The 21951-nt window shown below is 37.7% G+C and overlaps 1 long non-coding RNA gene and 1 pseudogene across 2 annotated transcripts in view; both read right to left on the minus strand.

Moving 5' to 3' along the window:
• LOC108526360 (uncharacterized) overlaps nucleotides 1-21951 on the minus strand; it is a 41161-nt gene that overhangs the window by 10766 nt on the left and 8444 nt on the right. The window contains exons 2-4 of the long non-coding RNA XR_001884504.1: nucleotides 20870-20912; nucleotides 19690-19893; nucleotides 18124-18257 (exon numbers count right to left, since the gene is read on the minus strand). This is a non-coding gene — a long non-coding RNA (uncharacterized LOC108526360). The remainder of the gene's footprint in view (nucleotides 1-18123; nucleotides 18258-19689; nucleotides 19894-20869; nucleotides 20913-21951) is intronic.
• Nucleotides 999-2511, minus strand: LOC108526359 (heterogeneous nuclear ribonucleoprotein H-like; annotated as a pseudogene). The gene is made up of 2 exons (XR_001884503.1): nucleotides 1215-2511; nucleotides 999-1164 (listed from the first exon to the last, which is right to left on the minus strand). The product of XR_001884503.1 is annotated as a heterogeneous nuclear ribonucleoprotein H-like (transcript).

Genomic DNA, 21951 nt, shown 5'->3' on the forward strand with positions numbered 1-21951 from the left:
ATAAAGAAACAGATGTGGATGTGGATGCTACCAAATCCACAAGTGAGTAAGTAGTAGAATCAGGCAGAACATTATCCAAGCTCTTCTGACTTTGAATTGGATCAAGCTAAGGATAGCAGGCTTTGTGAACATTGATAAGAGGTCCCAGAACTGGAAACATTCACAGTTGTCAACGCATGAAAAAAAGATAGAGAAAAAGAAAAAAAAAACCTCCTGCAGTATTAGGTATGAGAAGAAGGGCTTACACTGAAAAATGTGCAGTGTACATTGCTTGGTATGGACAAAGAGAGAACAGCTGAAACTCTCTCCTGGACTATATAATCACCAAGGAAATACAACATATTTGTTTGCTTCCCTAATTATTATTATTTTTTTTTTTGCAGTTTTTAAAAGGATTTATTTGACGAATTTCACTTAGCGCAATATACCTAAAAGGAAATCACAATACAATGAAAGATTTAAATCAAGGCCTCAGAATTTCATACAAACAACCAAGACCAAAATCCTGAAGTACTGGTATTGCGTCGCAAAATTTTCCCATTAACTTAAAAAAAAAAAAAGAAAAGAAAAAAAAGCTTAAACTTACGTGCCTTACAGGTTATTAAATGAAACTAGAATTAACGAACATGCCAAAATGTTTCACTTTTAATTGTAGACACAGGTCCTATATTGAGTTTTACAAAAAATAAAGGCATGTCTTTCAACATGCATCCAGTGTTCAATGTAACGTGGCAAAGGGCAACATTTAACATAATTCAACTGCTTTTACCTAAATACGCTTACTGCTTAAGTACATCCTATAACTAACTTGAGAAAAGCTGGAACTTAAGTTTAACAGTTATAGTTTACTCAGCTTCACTGTTACATCCTAGATTGAGTATTGTATTCAAAAATACTGGGCCTTAAGTCTTCATAACAATCCTGATTTCCACTTAGAGTAAGCATAAATCACAAGCTTGTATTGCAGAAACTGTTAAACTGAAGTTTTTTTTCTTAAAAAAAAAAAAAAAAGTTGACCAGGAGTCAGTGATCAGGCTAGATCAATTGCATTCCCCATCCACCACTCATACTGGACATGGTAGACATCCCTCCCATTCCGTTCACGCCCATTGATGCACGGCTTCCACTACTGTAGTAGCTGCTGTTCATTGCTCCTTGGTTACCTATGCAATGTTTGATTGAAAATCACTGGAGTTTTCCTGTAAAACTTGGTCATATCCACTCATGCTGCTCAGGCCACCATAGCCGCCTCCATAACCACCACTCAGCTGCTGGCTGGCTGGGCCACCGTAACTGGACTGGTTTGACAAGCCCATGCCTCCCATCATTTGGCTACCATAAGCACCACTGCTTGCTCCTGCTGTAGCATTCAAGAAGAGTTCTACATATCTGTGTTGCATATTTGCTTTGTCTTTTGACATAGCTGCCACGGCATCTTCATGAGTTGTAAACTCGACATCTGCTTCACCAGTTACTCTGCCATCAGGACCAATTTCAGTGTGTACTCTCACAGGATTGAGTGGTGAAAAAAAATTATAAATATCATTTTCAGTAGCTCTGTAAGGTAATCCACGCATGTGTACACAGTGTCCTGTTGTGCTCTGGAAAGTAGAGCCACCATCCCCGTATCTGTGATCAGACATTCCTGAAAAACAGTAATGGAGGTCTCTTCCAAATCTATCTGACCCAAATCCATAGCCATCATTATAGCCATTGTAATTGTCACAGCCTCCATAGCCTCCACCATAAGCACCGCGCCTCATCCTCTCAAAGCCAGCTCCTCTGCCAATGCTGTTACACCCTCCGCCAGCCCCAGGTCTGTCAGGGACCTGGCCGCTGCATGGTCATAAGCTTTCGTGGTGGATCATAATGAGTTCTAACTTCAGCTCTACTGCTCTTAAAGATCTCAATATACCCGTGCCCTATTCTTTCCTTGTGTTTCTTTAGAGCCTTTTCAGCTATTTCCTGTGAAGCAAACTGCACGAAGGCCTCCCCTGTACTCCTCCCCTGTAAGTCCACCGGCAATGTTATCCCATTTGGCACGATTTCCAACCCTGAGAAGAACTGAACAATTTCTTCCTTGCTACATCCAAAGGGAAGTCCTCTAAGCCGTACAAAGCCATCATTGGCCGTGTCAGGACTATTTGGACCAGTATGCTTCAACACCCAATCCATTTCAACGTTGTTTGACTTGAATACTTCAACATATCTGTGTCCCATAGTTTCTCTGTCTTTTTTCAGGGTCAATTTGACTTCATCTTCTGTTTCAAGTTCAACAAAAGCCTCGCCACTTGGTCTGCCTTCTCTGGTGTAGATGAAATGAATACCTTGAGCCCCATTTTGAATTTTGCAGTCAGAAAAAAACCTCTGCACTTCATCGGCCGAGCAAGACCAGGGCAAGCCCCGGACCTTCACCACGAATCCCTCTCCACCTTGGGTGCCCAACATCATCGTCTCTTACGCGGTCTGGCGTGGAAACATACCAGAAACCCGACTTCTGCGTGGCTAAGATGAAATCTGCTTCCCTAATTATTATATGGAGATATTCCCATGCAGCCCAACTTTCCTTGAGAAGTACATGCAGGCATACCTCATCTTATTGTGCTTCACTTTACTTCACTTCTCAGATATTGTGCTTTTTACAATTAAATTGAATTGACAGTTTGTGGCAACACTGTGTTGGGCAAGTCCATCAGCGCCGTTTTCCCAACAGCATGTACTCGCTTTGAGTCTCTGTGTCACACTTCATTAATTCTCACGACATTTCAGACTTGGTCATTATTATTATGTCTGTGACCAATGATCTTTGATGTTACTGTTTGGGTGAGGGAGAAGGGACAAGATGGAGGAAGGTGAACAAGAAGGCACAATCCATGTTGCTTCCGGGTTCTTCCTCACCAACTCTCCCCCCCCCCCCCCGCGGGAAAATGCAGCCCGCGCCCGGGAAGATGCAGATCAACTGAGCAGGCGCCCTGTGACCTCAATCTGAGGAAACCGAAACTTACCCGGTCACGCCTACGGAGACGCCCCTATCACGCCCTTATCCCACCCACTGCCCTCCCCCTTCCAGTACCAATGCATAAAAGTCCGCTGCCGGGCAGGAGCCGGGGTGACTTCTTTGGCCCCAGCATTGGTGGACCGGGGAACCTCACCCGAGAGCGCCGGCGCGACTTCCCTGGCCCCCCACACCTGAGGATCAGAGAATCTGCCCGAGTGTGTGCATATTTGCAATAAAGGGCTGCTGCTTTCTTATGTACTTTGGCCTCATGTTTAATTACTTAGCTCTCCTAAATTAAGTTACCTTAAATTAAATTAAGACAGTTACTATTATAATTGTTTTGGAATGTCACAAACCTTGTCCATACAAGATGGTAAACTTAATCAATAAGTGTGTGTGTTCTGACTGCTCTGCCGACCAGCCATTTCCTCATTTCTCTCCTCCTCCTTGGACCTCCCTATTCCCTGAGACACAATCATATTAAAACTAGGCCAATTAGTAGGCCTACAATGGCAAAACAGCCTGATTGCCATATGGAGAATGCTTTAGTGGTCTGGATAGACAATAAAACAAGCCACAACATCCTTTTAAGTTGAAGCCCAATCTAGAGCAATGTTCTCAATATCTTCAGTTCTATAAAGGCTGAAAGGGGTGAGGAAGCTGCCAGAAAATAATGCGAAGCTAACAAAGGTTGTTTTATGAGGATGAAGGAGAGAAGTCATCTTTATAACATAAAAGTACAAGGTGAAGCAGCAAGTGCTGATGTAAAAGATGCAGCAAGTTATCCCCAGAAGATCTAACTGAGATCACCGATTAAGGTGACTATACTTAACAGATTTTCAGGGTAGGCAAAACAACCTTATATTGGAAGAAGATGCCATCTAGAACTTTCACAGCTAAAGAGAAATCAATGCCTGGTTTCTAAATTTCAAAGGACAGGCTGACTAGTTAGGGGATAATGTGGCTGGTGACTTTAATTTGAAGCCAGTGCTCTCTTAACATTTCAAAAATTCTAAGGTTCTTAAGAATGATGCTAAATCTACTTTGCCTATGCTTTATAAAGGGAACAACTACGTCTAGATGACAACACATCTGTTTACACAATGATTTACTGAAAATTTTATGCCCACTATTGAGATCTACTATTTAGAAGAAAAGATTCCTTTCAAAACATTACTACTCATTAACAATGTAACTGGCCAGGAGCTCTGATGGAGATGTATAGGGAGATTAATGTTGTATTCATGCCTGCTAACACAACATCTATTCTTCAGCCATTTGATCAAGGAGTGATTTCAACTTTCAAGTTTTATTGATTAAGAAACACATTTTGTAAGACTATAGCTGCCATAGGGAGTAATTCCTCTGATGGATATGGGCAAAGTAAATAGAAAACCATCTGGAGAGGATTTACCATTTTACATTCCATTAAGAACATTCACGATTCATAGGAGGAGGTAGCAGTATCTTAAGATGGGAATGCCTCCTAATGAAGACGCTATGAACATTGTTAAGATAACAAATTATTTTCAAATATTGCATAAATTAAGTTAATAAAGCAGTGGCAGGGTTGAGAGTATTGACTCCAATTTTGAAAGAGGTTCTACTATGGGCAAGATGTATCAAACAGCATCACATGCTGTTTTCTGTAGAAGATTTTCTATGGAAAATAAGAGTCAAGCAATGTGGCAAACTTCACTGTTGTCTTATTTTAAGAAATTGCCACAGCAACGCCAAACTTTAGCAACTACCGCCAATCAGTCAGCAGCCAGCAACGTCTTGCCATTGAGGTGGCAAGATCTTCCACCAACAGAAAGATTACAACTAGCTGAAGGCTCAGATGATTATTAGCATTTTTTAGCAATAACATATTTTTTAATTGAGGTACATATATCGTATGTGGACACTTAATAAAGTATCATGTAAACATAACTTTTATATGTAATAGGAAACCAAAAATGTGTGACTCACTTTATTGCAATATTCACTTTATTGCAATGGTCTGGAACTGAATGTGCAATGTCTCCAAAGTATATCTACATTGAGATCTTACTGTGAATATGATGCTATGATTCTTACCACAAAAAAGAGAGGACACAGCTCTGATGAACAGTAGTTATATCAAAACACATACACATAACTATGTTGCAAAGTAAAATAGAGTAAATTCTTAAAAAAATAGAAAAGTACCATAGGATTTTGAAGAAAAGAGAGCATACCAAGTTGTAGAGAATGAAAAATGGTTTCATATAGGTAGGTGACAGTTAAAAGAAACTTTTAGAAATTATCTCTTAACTGTATATGATGTGTGATATATTTTCTAAGGTACTTTTTTTTTTCACTTAGTTTGTCTATTAACTAATAGAGAATAAGGGCCATAGTAGAAATGGGATAAGAATAAGTTAACTCATGAAGGGAAAAGGCACAGGCATGATGATGCAAGTTGTCCAGCTTCTTGGAATGCCGAGGGCATATAGAACAGTATTGGTAACTAAGACTACAACCTTAAAGTGCAATCCACAGTATTATAAGCTTTGACTGTCAACGTGAAGAACTGGTAGGTGACTGCAAATTATGGAAGTCATTCAAGTAGGAAAATGATGTTTTCAATTATTTTGTTGCATTGAATTGACTCCAGGATTTTTCAACTTAAAGAAACTGGAAGTTCAATGATAGCAAATAGAATGTTCTTTGAATTTGGAAATTAAGTTTTTTGTATAGGGAAAATGATATAAATGTAGACTATACATGGGGGTACCAATGACAATTTCTGGATTGGCAACTGGAGATGATTTCTAGGCATCCACCATAAGTAGATAATAAAACTGAGCAAATCCATCCCTATGGAGTAAAGGAGAAAGCAGGAAGTGTGTAAATAATCACAAGACACATGTTGCCACTGAGTTTTATACTTTACAAAATATCTCATATATTTTATAGTGTTGGACCCTCACAATTGTGAGGCAGACAGGAAAAACAGTCTTATTCCTATTTCAGAGATAAGAAATAGGATTAACATAGGTGGCCTCTTCAATGTAACAAAAATAAATGCAATACAGTTAATTTAAAAAAAAAAAAAGGTCATCTGGATTCAAATTCAAGACACCCAATAGAAAAATATAATGTTCAATTAATAGATGAAAAGTATATACTCAATAAATATTTTTGAAATAATGAATGAAGGAAGGAATAATAAGAGTTATAATGAAGTAACAAAGCAAGCCGGATTAAAAGGAATTAGGGAGGGAATAACGATCACTACTATTAATAGATAACATCACTGAGTGCTTATTCTATGCTAAACCCTGTTTTAGAAGCTTTACATGTAAGTTGTTTTGTTTTGTTTTACCTTCACAACAACCCTATGAGCTCAGCTATGGTTATTTTCCCTTTTCACAGCTAAAGAGACTGAGGTACACAAAGTAATTTATGGAAGGTGTCCTGCTAGTAAGTGGTGAGGCTATTACACAGGCATCCTGTCCACAAAACTTAATAACCCTGCAGCTGGCTTTTATTTGCATGAAAACATGTGTAGACAGATAAAAAACATGTTAAAGATAGAGAAATACATGGATAAATGGGTAGATGATGTGATGGTTAATTTCATGTGTCAATAGACTGTGCTACGGAGTGTCCAGATTAAACATCATTTCTGGGTGTGTCTGTGAGGGTGTTCCTGGTTGAGATCAGCATTTTAATTGGTGACATTCTTAATGTAGGTGGTCATCACCCAATTCACTGAGAACCTGAATAGAATAAAAAGCTGAAGAAGGAATGATTTGTGTTCTTTCTGCCTGACTGCCTGAGTGGGGACATCTGTTTCTCCTGCCCTCGAACTGGCATTTACACCATCAGCTCTCCTGGTTCTCAGGCCTTCAGATTCTGACTGAAACAACACCACCAGCTTTCCTGGGTCTCCAGCTTGCAGAGGACAGGTCATGAGACTTCTCAGCCTCTATAATCATGGGAATAAATTCTTCACAATAAATTAATATATCTGTCTCTCTCTCTCTCTCTCTCTCTCTCTCTCTCTCTCTCTCTCTCTTATTGGTTTGGTTTCTCTAGAGAATCTTGCTTAATACTGATGGGTGGATGGATGAATGGATGGATGAATGGATGGACAAAGGAATAAATGAATGAATAAATAGTAGATGGGTGGATGAATAGATGGATAGATCAATGGATGGAAGGATTGATAAAAGGAGAAACAGAGGGATTATGAGACAGCAAGAGAGAGGGGCAGATAGTAGAGTGCCTGGTACTGAAAACTGTGATGCAGTGCTCTTGTCTGTTGCACAGAATCCTTCATATGTATTTTTCAAAGCACGGTATCATAGGCACTTGAATTAATTCTAATTCTTCATTACATACCATTTAATTTGTTTCTGATTCATACTAATACTCTCCACATCCTATTTCTCATTTAAAATATAGGTTTTTTTATTTGAGGAATATTAAATTTCTTTCAAAAGAGAAATTTTAATTGAAAAGAAAGGGAAAATTGATGAGGTTTTATGAAACATCAATTCAGGCTTTTATTTCTAAAATGTCTACAGATTTAGTAAAATCTTGACTAAAAGCTGTTAAATGTAGTCTTGTCAAAGGCTACTAAAATGACTTTATGTCTCACTTTATAACTTTTTTTTTCTAACAGTGATGTGGTACAAAACATTTAGCTTCATAGATCAAGATCTGAGAGTTACAATCACCTCCCTTTAAGTGTAACCAAAATAGTTCAGAATGGAAACGTGTTCATCTAAGAGAGGAAGTCAAATGACATTTCAAATACACACACACACACACACACACAGTCCAGTTTCCAAAGCAACTTAATGTTATATCGCTATTTCTCTCAGGGTGAATTTGATCAATCATTTGCATCTATTCTAGATGAAAAGGGACAGTTAGGAGGCAACATAATACATTGGGTTAAAAATAATCAAATTCCCTTGTACTTACATAACCTGCTGATTCCAAGGAGCTTTAAGTACCTTACAGATATTATCTCATTAATCCCTACAACATCAGTATGAGATGGATGGCAAATAGTATGCTCTACTAGGTGCAGAAGAGATAGAGACAATGATTACGATAATACATTGTGTTTGTAGAACATCTTGTCCTGAGGTGTTCAGAACATTTCAGATGCTATCAAATGAATTGCTTGATCTTGCTAAGGGACTGATACTGGGCAAATATCAGCTTCTTTCATATTAATGTGGAAAACTAAAGTATACACAGTGACATTCAATTTTACTGGTGGTGACACTGTTCAAAGGACATTTTTTCTTCTAACTATCTACTTGATGTTCTGAAAACTTGACCATTATTGTTTTTGCTTGATATTGAAAGTAGACAGTTGATTGATAGACAAAAGAGAGATGGTAGGTAGGTAAGTAGGGTAAGAGAGAAAGAGAGAGATGATAGACAGATAGCAAACTTCAAATTTCAGTCCTGGCCTAAACATGGTGATAGTTATCATCTCATAGTGCCATGCCTACAGACTCAGAGCTGCTAATGAAAGAAAAGACAAAGTCCCTACATTTAACACATTTTCTGAAATTCTAATGGACTTAATTTATAAAACCTAATCCAAAACCATTTTGAAGTAGGCGTAGGAGATGATAGAAATAGCAATGAATTTAAACTTTCAAATAATGTTCCTATCATAAAATAAATTTTTGAATACTAAAAAGGCCTAAGGCTCAAAGTACTGCAATGATTTTATTTAAGGGGACATATAATTTTTTGAATGACTGCATGGGCTTCCTGGTGTAATAATTAAAGTTGGATTAAAAGCAACCTTTTACCACAACCTGTTGGATTTTGCTGTTACTCTACACTGCTTTCACCAAATGAAGCTGATAAAAAGTAACTGTTGTCCTATAGCACAAAGAGACCTTGATAAGTAAGAGTTTGGTGCTTTGATGAAACATACAGCTGACCCCGTGACTGAGTAGAGAGGAGTAAAATCAGATGAGAGTAGTGGGACCTCTCAGGAACCAGGTTATAAAGGGCTTTGGAGGCCTTGAAAGGAAATGTATATATTTTTAAGTACAATGGAAACAATTGGAGGGCTTTGCGTAGAGCTTTGATGTGATCTGATTTGCATTTAAAAATCACTCCTAATGCTTTGAGGACTTGAATTGCAGGAACTCAAGACTGGCAACAGGGAGACCAGTCCAGAGGCTGTTGCAGTAGTCAGAAATGAGAGAACCTCTAGAAGATTTTAACCTGGAGATTAAAGAGAATTTAAAATTTTATGCAACTGCGTGATTTTATTAACCTGGAGATCTCATTCTCTAACTATGGTAGACCCCAGTGGTCATAAATTAAATGACATAACATTTAATTTGCTACAATTGCAAATATTTTTAAGAAGCCACAAGAAAAAGTTGTAAACATCAACTTTGTTATAATGGCTAGAGAAATAAAAAAAGTTGAGTTTCTTCCTTTCTTATTATTTCCGTTCTTTGCTGAAACAGTTGAAACCTGCTTCAGTGTGATTTGCTTCGTGCACAACACAAAATCAATCATAACCAAAAACTTGCAACAGTAGCTGATTTATCTTAACTTCCCTGGACCATAACAAAAGCAAAACACATCAAAATAGATAAATGACAAGAAAGAAATAGGCAATACCCAATTATAAGTTATTTCCTTGCTTTATCAAATAAAGATAGAACCATTGAGCCTGTTGTTTTAGTGTTCACATCATTTATTGTGCTTTTCTCATTAGCTATTGGTTAATTTTAGAATTTGAATTTGAGAATGAAAAGCATTTCTGCTTTATGCTCACTATTCTTTACCAATAGAGGTATACACAAGAAATCAGAAAGCTATTGTTATATTTTTGACACTGAAGCCAGCTTTCTAGCCTAGACCAAGTTATCTGTTAGCCTGTACACGGTTCATACCACACCCCCAACCCTCAACTTAACTAACCTTTAAAGCAACTAAGTTATCTCTAGTAGAACATGTTGTAACCATAAGTGTGTTGAAATGTATGTAATAGCCTGTACACGGTTCATACCACACCCCCAACCCTCAACTTAATTAACCTTTAAAGCAACTAAGTTATCTCCAGTAGAACATGTTGTACATAAGTGTGTTGAAATGCATGTAATTAATGTCATTATTTCATTATAGTATTATTTTCCATTTTATTACAGACAGTAGTTAGTATATTTAAAGCAAAATTAAGAAGAATGTCTTAGTCTTCTTAGAAGTTAGAAATTCTAATGATCTAAAGTTAGAAAAGTTAAAACATGACTAAATAAAATAGAAAAGTTCTGTTATAGTACAAGTGTCAAAGTAAAGTTTGCTAAAATAAATAAATAACATGGCTTAAAATCTGTAGTATCAATTGCAACATCCCGCATAGCATCAGATTTGCGAAGTACAAGTTTAATATTTAAAGTATCATATATTAAAATAAAGCCACATTTATTTGATTATCAAAAAGGTAATCCAAAGTACTTTAATTTAAAGAAAGGAGTGCTCTTATTTTCAAATACATTTCTGTGCACCATTAATTTTCTAACTGTATAACCCTAGTGTATCACAGATGTAACCCCTCAAGACAGAGCAGGTCCTTTCCTAGAACTGCAGAGGAAGAGTTTACAATGCTCTGTATTAAAAGCTACAGAATAATGCAAGGGAAGAGGGAGGGGTTTTTAAAAAAATACATGAACATCACCCTTCTTTCCTTAATGTATTTTCCCGTGCTGCTGAACAATCTATTACTCAGCATTAGGAAGGCTTTGCCTCAGCAGGAGGTGTCAAGTGGTTTATGGATTTGAATGTCGAGGCAATCTGTAAGCAGTTAGGGGAAAAAAAACTACAACTCTAGATTGGTTAATGCTTTCTCTCTGGCTTGCCAAATATGCATTTTATTTACAATCTAATGAATTATTTACTTTGGTTGAAATAATCCATTCTTATTAAGGCACATCTGGTGATAATTATGAAATGTGTAAACAATGAAAACATGTATTTTCCAACCAGTAAGCAGAAATTCATCAATATTGGTAGCAGCCAAGTTGAAACTGCATCCCCTCTCTTTATCCATAATTGGAATACCTAAAACACATCTTATTATCATGACACACAATTAATATACAGAAGAAAGGGTCTCTTAATAGTCATATTTAACTCACCATTCTTATTAAAATCTAATTAAAGCTTCCCCAATGGAGAACTGTCTGGATTTAGTGAGTAGGTTTATATAACCATTGAACTCTCATTATTACTAATGGGCTAAACAAAATATTTTGGAGATATCAGATGATTTAAGCTTATATCTAGACACCAATTATATATTATGTATAAAATTTCTTTAAAAGGAAAAAGTGACAAATAGTTTTACAGAGAAAAGTATAATTATTTCCTATACAAAGCTTCTATTATTTTGGTAATATATTTTTTCCTTTGGTCTTGAGTATAATTTTTTAAGCTACGAGAGACTAGCACTGAGACATTGAAGGAATAGCAGGAGCAAAACATCTATTTTCCCCTAAAGAGTAAAATAAAAAAATTTAAGTGGATCTTATATTTTTTGTTATAGCCTGATGTTGATTTATACCAGGAACAAATTTAAGTTTTTTAATCAACCATCAGAGCATAAATCAGTTGTCCTTTTTATGTTCCCATGGGACCTACACTTATTAATGCTAGCAGCAAATGTTAATATTGTATGCTTACTATGTGCCTTGCCCTGTGCCAGGAGCTAAAAACCAAAACAGCAAAACCAGATGAGGGTTCTGTCCTGCTGCAACTGAGGGTCTAAAGGCATTGCTGTTACTAATCCCTAGTAGGTATTCTGAGGGTTTCAGCTACCTGCTTACAATAGTATGGGGGTTACCTCATACCAGAAGACTTTGCTGGGTAGTCAGTATGACTATGTCCCCTCCTTGGCACACCTTGCTTTATTCATCCTTGTTTCTGAAGCTCAAACAAAATGCAGAGCTTGTCGTGGAGGAATGAACCTAGTTGGGTTCAAACGTGGTCTTCACTATGTCAGTTTCCTCAGTACAGGAGCCAGTGGTGACCACCTCTTACCCCTTGGTGTGCTCAAGCCCTCTGCTCAGAGTTCTATTAGAGCACTGGTCCAACTGTGCTGCAATCATCAGGTCATATCAATATTTAATTCTTAAGGAGGTGTGAGGTCACATGCCCCAAGAGTGATAAACCAGAAACCCTGAAGTTCTGCATTGTGAGAGATTTGTGTTAGTTTGGTTTGTTTTCAAAAGAAAGCATGACTTTTCAAAGTTGGAAAATCATTGATATATATAGAGAGAAGAATATACACAGAGGAACATATATATATAGAGAGAGAGAGAGCAGAGAGAGAGGAATATATAAATACATATATATATATGGAATTACATGTAGGAATATATACCTATAGGAAAATATATATATATTCTTTATATATATAATATATATGTGTGTATATATATGTCTTCTTTTCTCCTTTCACTAGTTGGTTTATGAACACCTCTCAGCCCCCTAGCCAGCATCTTCTTCAACTCCTCTTCTCCAGACCTAGCATCTTGCCTCACACATCAACTGGCTCTGTACATCCATCCATCTGCCTCTCTGCCTATCTTTACTCTTCTAAGTCATAACGTTTCACAGGAATGTGGCAGGAACCCTACTGCTAACTGTTCAGACTCCTTGTCTCTCATCTCAGTGGAGATCATAAGGCTTATTTCAATGTATCTCTAGCAATTGTCTACCCAACAGCAATTTCTCTGCATTTCTAAAATGTAAAAGATGTCCGTACTGCTACTACTGATGTAGTATTCCAGGAGAATGTGGACTTTTGAAGACATAAGGTACCCTTACTATCTACCATATATTTGATTATTTTTTCCTTTCTCTTGGGAAAAAATGATTAAAATTATATTGTTCTCAAGTGACACTACGATGTTTATGAATCTTTGCAGAACAACAAATTTCATTCTATCATGACGTCATACAAACATGGAAATTTGAGAAGTTCCCCCAAAGTCTGATAAAGTTTTGTCAACCTTTTTTTTTTTTTTTTTTCTGAGACAAGGTCTCGCTCTGTTGTCCAGGCTGGAGTACAGTGGCCCAGTCTCACTGCCTCACTGTAACCTCTGCCTCATGGGGTCAAGCTATTATTGTGCCTCCCACTGCCAAGTATCTGGAATTACAGGTACACGCAACACACCCGGATAATTTTTTGTATTTTTAGTAGAGAGAGGGTTTCGCCATGTTGGCCAGACTTTGTATCAACCTTTTGTTTAATGTTATAACCAGCAAACAAGAGCCTATAAGCCTGGTGGCAATGAAGTGATGGAGTTATGATTTGACATATTCAGGCTAATCATTTCAGTCCAGAGACTGCATAATAAATGGGTTGAAATTGATTTATTCTTTGGAACAGATGCTACTTTTTGAAATACCATATTTATCACTGAAAAAGCTGTGAGGTGAGAGTCTCCAAAATTTTATTTTATAAAGCAAGGGCTAAAACTATGTAAACAAAAAGCAGAGTCCACCATGGTGCTATCTGGTTTTTTGTTTGTTTGTTTGTTTTTTTCTTGGCACAATACTGCTTTTAAGTAGAGATGAAGGCAGTAATGTAACCTTCGACTTGTCTTCAGGGCTTGGTTATGCTGAAACTTCTGCATTGTTTTTATTTTAAAATAATTTAAAATTAGGCCTGACTCAGGGAAAGAAGTCCCTCTAAATTGAGCAATCATTTTTCCATAAGTTTCTTTGGTCAAATTTCAAGAACAGTGGGAAGAGAATTAAATGCCTGTAAACTCAATATTTTTCCCACTTGTTCTATTCCTAGGGTTCATTACTTATTTCAATCATTTAACAAATATTTAGGCATTAACTAATCCTGTGTGCATCTAGAGATTCAAGGATCAATAGGACACGCACTCTTCCTGCCTCATGGAACTTAGAGTCCAGTGGAGCAAACAGAAAAAGTGGCAAGAAATAACAAAAAGAGGTTGAGAAATGTCATACTTAGTGCAACTTCAGTTCTTAATTCAGAAAAGTAAACCAGGTTTCTTTAACAAGTCTTCATTTTCACCAGTTTAGTTGACTGGGTCATTTTCTCCCAGGAATACAATATCCCATTAATTCTTCAAAAATACCTTCATTGATGCTTTAAAAAAGAGGACTGAGAAATGTAAAAACTTTGAAAAGTCATTTATGCGTTATATTGTGGGGAGTGGAGATTGAGGGGAGCAGTGGTCAGGAGAAAATCTCCGGGGAGCTCTTGAAACGGTTGCAGTTAATGTGAAACTATAAAGACACCTCTAATAGGATTCCCGACCCCAAGGACTGACAGGGTAGCTCACCTGAATACTTAGGGCTCTCTTTACCTCTATTTAATGCAGGAGAATTCAGGGTAAGCACATTTCTGAGGGACGAATGGAGATTAGTTATTCTGTACCCTCCCCAGCAATTTTCCTTCTAGCCAAGTAAGTTTCTAGCTAAAGGGAAGAATCCTGCATTTGGTTTCCCAAAAGACTTTTGTGACAAATGACAGCTATATTAACCTGGTGGATAGGTGTGCTGAAATAGAGAATTATTGCATCTACATTGCATTGGATTCTGATTTCATTCACCCTGGGTAACTCCAGGGCTGCTTTCTTTGAAATTTTTGTGAGCAAATTGCATCAGGAGAAGACTTTTTTTCCCCCTGATTAAGTAGTCTATGGCTAGGTCTTGATTAACTGCTATGGTAGATGCCTTCTTTCCAAATTATAGGGAGAGAATGAGCTAAATTGTATTTCAAGGTAAAGAAGACATATTAAAAATAACCCTTCCCTACAGAAAATACAGCACGGATCACAGGAATCCTCCCATCAAAGAAGCATTTGCCTAAGAAACTTTCAGGTCATGCACATTTTCTCCACTAGTGTCCATAATGATATTCAATCTAGCACATTCAGAGATTTCTGAGAATCCTTGCTTTCAGTATCTATGTGATTATGTATAAATTAATTGATGGAATTGCTTTGTTATAAGCTGTCAGTCTTTACAAAATATAGTATGTCTGATCAATATTAGATTTCTATTGATAGAATGATGTTAACTTTAGGAAGGTATATCCTCTACCTCTCCTCCAGGAGTTTTCAAAGTTATTTCGACTGCTTCAAAGTCATCAGATATGTAGTTCAGTGTCACACCATTGCTTAAGACTGATGTGCCTTTCTTCATACTCAGATCTGCAAATGCACCACGCTACAAATGGCAGCGTGGGACATACGTGTTTATATCATACTATTGTATTTTGTTCCAATTATAAAATAAATATAAATATTGTCAAATATTTATAATTTATAAACATGTATTAAAATAATCCAGCCAGGCACGGGGGCTCACACCTGTAATCCCAGCACTTTGGGAGGCCGAGACGGGCGGATCACGAGGTCAGGAGATCGAGACCATCCTGGCTAACATGGTGAAACACCATCTCTACTAAAAATACAAAAATTAGCCAGGCGCGGTGGCGGGCACCTGTAGTCCCAGCTACATAGGAGGCTGAGGCAGGAGAATAGCGTGAACCCGGGAGGCAGAGCTTGCAGTGAGTAGAGATCGCGCCACTGCACTCAAGCCTGGGTGACAGAGACTCCATCTTAAAAAAAAAAATCATCATCATCATCATCCAGCCAATATCAATGCTTTAAGTTAACTCTATAATCTTCAGATATCAAAATAGAATCTTTGTGCTGTCTATCCCAAATAATTGTTCCAACTTTTTATTCTCTCTGTAAAACCATAGCCAGAAGAACATGGCTCAACTATTAAGTGGAACAGGAAAGAGGGAAAGAACATGGGCATGGTTTGGCATACTTGAAGGACTGAGACATGTATTCTTATAGGCCAGTGGTTTATGGACAAAAATACTTTTGAAATAATTTTGGAGTAGGATGGGAAATTTGCATTCTTCTGACAGCAAGATCTCAGGTAACTTTGGGTGTTCATCCAGAGTTAAGCATGTGAAATACCTTGTAGAGATGTATCAAGTAAAACCTAGATATTTCATTCAGGTTGCCTATAAATAAGCTGGTCAGAGCTAGCACAAAGTTTTAGTAGCCATTGACCTACCTTTTTCACGAAACTTCAGCACTTGACTCCTAAAAATGTTAAAAGCCCATCTAATTATATAATACTGGTGTATCTGGTATCACATATATATTTTTATAGTTCTGTTTGGAAACAACTGGAATGTGATTTCTCATCAGAAGAAACTTTATAGGGGTGAATTGCAGGCTGTTCCTTAACTGCACACTTTAGAAGGGGCCAACAATTCTGCCTACCTAAGGAGTAACTCCAACACTATTCTTTACAATTGATATTGTTAGGCTTTGTGTCCCCACCCAAATCTCATCATGAATTATTATCCCCATAATCCCCACGTGTCTAGGGAGAGACCTGGTGGGAGGTGATTGAATCATGGGGTGGTTTCCTCCATGCTATTCTTACGATAGTGAGTTCTCATAAGATCTGATGGTTTTATAAGAGGCTACTGCCCCTTTGCCCCTCACTCTCCTCTCTCCTGCCACCATATGAAGAAGGTTATTGTTTCCCCTTTGCCCTCCGCCATATTGTAAGTTTCCTGAGGCCTTCCCCAGTCATGTGGAACTGTGAGCCAATTAAAGCACTTTCCTTTATAAATGACCCAGTCTCAGGTATTTCTTTATAGCAGTGTGCACAGACTAATACAATTAGAAAGAAACAAAGCCATAGTTCTTCAGTTTCTTATATTCTAAACAAAATATATTTTAAAAATGTATCATGTTACTATAAAGCACCTGTATTTCCTCCACTTTATCTTTTGAAATCAAAACATTAGTGCTATGTAGGAGAAAAGCAACTTGTAAAGCTGCAAAATAATGCAAAAATGTTTTGTTACTTGCCTGATTTACATACAATTTAGGCAATTTACCCAAGTGATTAAAATGATTGTTTTTGACTCTAGGGGAAATATTGGTACCTTAAACCAAAATATAGAAACTTTATCATTAAATTAACTGTTTCATATCAGGATTGCATTTAATTTAAAATTAGTGGTCAACAGTATTCAGACCATCTTTGCAACAAATTTTCTAGCACCTAATCTATATTTGATTTATTCTATTTCTTTTAGTTCTATTTCATTTCAAAAGCCCATCCAATTCACCTACACACAAAACACCTAAAATTAACCACCAAGGGAAGCTCTCTTTCTATAATATCTTTAATTCCCTCTTTGCTCCTAAAAAACAAACAGTATGGGAGAAAAAAACTGAACTAAATCATATAACAAAACTATAAATGCTTGTCTCTTGAAGGCACTGCCTCGGCGCCTGATTCTCAAAAAATAAAAAATAAATAAATACTTATGCAGCCATGATGGGAGTTTCCAGGGTATCTTTTATGCATGAGAAGAAATGTTCAGTGCACTAGGCTCAAAAACAAAAGATAAATTGAGGATTCATAGGAAAGTATAACCATTTAAAATCTAGGATAGGGAGTGAGAGGAGAGATGGGGGCTGCATGAAAGAGGAGTGAAAATTACACCTGGCAGTCAAAAATGCATTATCCTGAAACAGAGTGCATGAACTCTGTGTTGTAATGTCCTGTGTCCCTCTCTGCCCTGCTGGCGCCTACATCTCTGGCATGTGGACACAGTAAGCTACATTTATCACCCAGGAGAGCAAAAGGCACGAGCCTCAACTCTTCATCCATCAGACCCAGAACAGAGTGCATATTGGGAGATGGGTCAGGTCTCTCACAAATGAGCCAGTGAAATCAAGATTCTGGTGCTACCATAAAAGAAGTATTGGAAGTGAGGCAGAAGATCTTTATTTCTTCTAAAGGCACCATAATGGGAGCTATAGCAAATCTCTTTCAAGTAATGAGTTCCACGGCCAAGAAATAGCTTGTCAAGGCCAGAGATGAACTGTGGCCACTGCAGACCAGAGCCTTGAGTTCTGAGATCAGGATTTTTTCAATTTGGAAGCCATATGCAGGATTGTTCATTCCATCATCCAGAAATGTGAGGAAGTTTTAGGATTGATTACAATCCAGGTAGAACAGGACAAATATTGAAACACTGAGTGTGAGAACTGAAGGGGCCGTTAAAGTACCTCTTTATTTTTCAAATCGAATAACTCCATTGAAGCCCAGATAAGTAGTGACTTGTTGTGCATCCATTCAGCACCAGAAATGTGGCACAGCCAGTGGAGGTCATCAGAAAGCTGTGAGGTCACTTGAACAGGAGCTGTCAGTAAAGAGAATGGGGTCCTTTTGCTCAGTTGTCCAAATATGCGGTAGGAATAATTAGACTATAAATTCCTAAAAATGGGAATAAAACTATAACGTTATACTGGAAGAGACTGGTATTCACATATGTATCTTTTTGACCATATTCATACATAACAGCAGAAACACCATTATTAAGGTCAATCCTCTTGAATTTCCAAAGTAGGGGCTGCCTACGACATAGTTCCACTTGAAGGACATTAACAGATACATGTGCCAAAAATATCTGCTCCACCTGGTAGCCAAGTGACTCTAACATCAGCATGAGATCTACTCTTTCACATTAACAAATAATCTATGGAATTTCTGTATTAAAATGCAGTTGTATTATCTCAGAGGAATAGCAGATAATCTGATTAGCACCCAATATCACCTTCACTTGGACTCATTTATAAAGCTAGCAAGCTGTCACCCAGCAGAACCAGGGCTCTCAGGGAATGGATTTAAGACAGAGGTTTTGACAAAAACAAAGCCCTCAAAAAAGTTCCTAGCCACAGAGCATCCCATGCAGTGCCTGTGGGGGGCACTGAGTCACTCACAATCTGAGGCTGAGCTCCCACTTAACCATTTAGCAGCCATCTAACTCCACGTTGACTTACTGAGATTCACTTTTCTCTGTTAGTTAAAGTCAGTAAATCACAACTCACAATATTTGTGAGAGAATTTAATACAACAAGAAGTAACTGATCCAAAGTCACAAGAGAATGAGTGGAAATTTCAAGGCACATTTACTAATGTCTATTTGCCTATTGGGTCATAATTTGGTACTGAGAAGAACTCAAAGCAAAAACAAAAGCAAAATGAACTCTGCTTCCATTTCCTTCTCAATTTCTCCAACGTGGCTCAATGTGGTTTACATTAGAACTCTGCCACTGGAAAATGACCTGTGCTTTGTCAAAGTTAAATGTAAGAACAGCTGACCACCTCCCACCCTCCCTCTTTCCCAAAACCTGGAGCAAAGAGTTTTCCTTCAGTAAATGAAGACTACTCTTTAATGAATATTTAAAATGTGAACTTGAGCTGGAGAAGCCTCTCTTTCCAAAGGTTTTCCAAAAGAAAAGCAGTTTCAAAAATATCCAGAAGTATAGTCAGTTTTCACTATTTTTTGAATATCCTAAAATGTAGAACATGTTTCTCTGTGGGTTGATCAGGGAATGTTTGAGAATGGTTTGAGAGCCCTCAATCTGCCCTCTAGGTTTTGACATTTCTTTCCCCACAATTATTAATAATCCAAAAGTGCAGGAGATGATGGAGACATTTTGTGTCATTTCACACACACACACACACACACACAAATGCGAGAAGTAGAGCACAGGAACAGTTAACTGACTTGAGAGAATATGGAAGAGGAATGCAGGGATATTTGATCACAAAGAAACAGCCCAATTTACCTCTGAAGTCACTTAAAGCATAAGCATTCTGGATTCCCTGGGAATAGGTGTTGTCACTTATTTCATTCACTATCAGTGTTCTGTCTACATGATCAACAGAGTCACTTCAATGAACCAGCTGATAATCAGGTTTCTGGAAGCAGTCTGGTTGTGAAAACGTTCATAGCAGGTCATGCTCTGTTCATACACGTTAAGGCATCTTTGCTATTAATCCCAGATAGACAAGGTTTTATTATAGAAACAACACACATACATTTTGATAGACATAATTACTCACATGCAAAGTTTTAGCAAAATGAGGCACAGAACAATTTCTCCTAACTCTCGAATAGGAAGATGACTGTGGAGGAAGGTAGATTATTCGTTCTTTAAGAAAATGTGTAGGCATGAATGATTTGCCAATTATTCCACTTCATTGTATTTAAATAGTATTCAGTTCTTTCAAAATTTAATTTTGAATATTTACTGAGACTAAGAATGCTCAGAACTTTAAATTCTAGGATATAGCTAGTCCCATCCCCACCAGATGTTAAGAGCTGACAATTTTAAGTCTCAGTTTATTTACAATGTTTTCTTACATTTGAGAAACATTTATTAATGTGGTTAATAAAGCCAACACCAGGTAGGTGACAATATCTATCTTACTGGCTCAATCTCTCAAACCATATTTTCAGCTCTTTTATTTTAAAATGGTGTCTGCATTTAGAGAAACTTTTCTGAAAGTTCAATCCAGCATCAACTGGTGTGATTTCAGAACCCAAAGAAGTAAAAGAACAAAAAGCAACTCTCAGTACAATGTACAAAAATAGTAATTCCTATTTAAATGGCACCTTCTACGTAAGAAATTATCTGAACAGAGGTTTGAAAATAAACTTAATCTGTAATCATTCAGAAATAGTTAACTCTTTCAAAGATATGCAGTTGTAATTGTAATAGTTTGAGCATTCATTTAAATTCACAATTGGTCCTATTTTCCTTCTTTGCAATTTGACTTGTTTTAAGGGAAAATAATCCATTTTTTTATCTGTCCCTTATGGGAAATGAAATCATTCATTTTAGTTATTTATGAATTCACATTCTGGACCTTTTCTCCATAGAGTAGACAATCTTTTACAAGTAATATTTTCCAATTTTAATCAACTATAACTTCTAACAATGCTCTGAGTAACTGTGTCTGTACCTTATTTTTTATTCAGCCTTCCACTTTTTGTATTCTGTGCAACCTGGAAAATGGAAATAGGAAAGTCAGAGGAATTCTGCACTTGGAATCCTAAGAGGCAGAGCAGAGCAGCAAATCTGAGATGCACCCAAACCAGGAAGGAGAGAAGAGGATGAGATAGGCTGGTAGGAAGGCAGCAAGGCCTGATCACAAGATAAACATTGGTGACAAGTGTCCTTAATACTATAGACTGATCTGACTAACACAAACACTTGTCCAGCTACCATGTGGGGTACAGGAGGGAAAAGTACCCATGATGATCTTTACAAATGAATTCATTGCATCCATTTAGAAACAGAAAACCTCGGGCTAGGCGCAGTGGTTCACGCCTGTAATCCCAGCACTTTGGGAGGCCGAGGCGGGTGATCAACTGAGGTCAGGAGTTCAAGACTAGCCTAGCCAACATGGTGAAACCCCATCTCTACTAAAAAAATACAAAAATTAGCTGGGCATGGTGGCACATGCCTGTAATCCCAGCTGCTCGGGAGGCTAAGGCAGGAGAATCCCTTGAACCTGGGAGCGGGAGGTTGCAGTAAGCTGGGATCGTGTCATTGCACTCCAGCCTGGGTGACAAGACCGAAACACCATCTCAGGAAAAAAAAAAAAAAGAAAAGAAATAGAAAACCTAGATTTTCTTGAGAATAAGATAAAGCAGAATTTCATTCCCTGTTGTTTAAATCTCCTTCTTTCTTTCATGCAAAATACCTGGCAAAGCACCTTTTACACTTCGAGTTATTTTCTTTTTCTCTCCCCTCTTTGTTCAATTGGCATTTAAGGAACATTTAGCATGTGCTTGGCACTGAGCCTGATGAATATAAAAATGAATAAGACGGCCGGGCGCGGTGGCTCAAGCCTGTAATCCCAGCACTTTGGGAGGCTGAGACAGGCGGATCACGAGGTCAGGAGATCGAGACCATCCTGGCTAACACGGTGAAACCCCGTCTCTACTAAAAAATACAAAAATCTAGCCGGGTGAGGTGGCGGGCGCCTGTAGTCCCAGCTACTCGGGAGGCTGAGGCAGGAGAATGGCGTAAACCCAGGAG

This window comes from Rhinopithecus bieti, unplaced genomic scaffold, assembly GCF_001698545.2.
Source record: "Rhinopithecus bieti isolate Rb0 unplaced genomic scaffold, ASM169854v2 scaffold_2272, whole genome shotgun sequence".
NCBI lineage: Eukaryota > Metazoa > Chordata > Mammalia > Primates > Cercopithecidae > Rhinopithecus > Rhinopithecus bieti.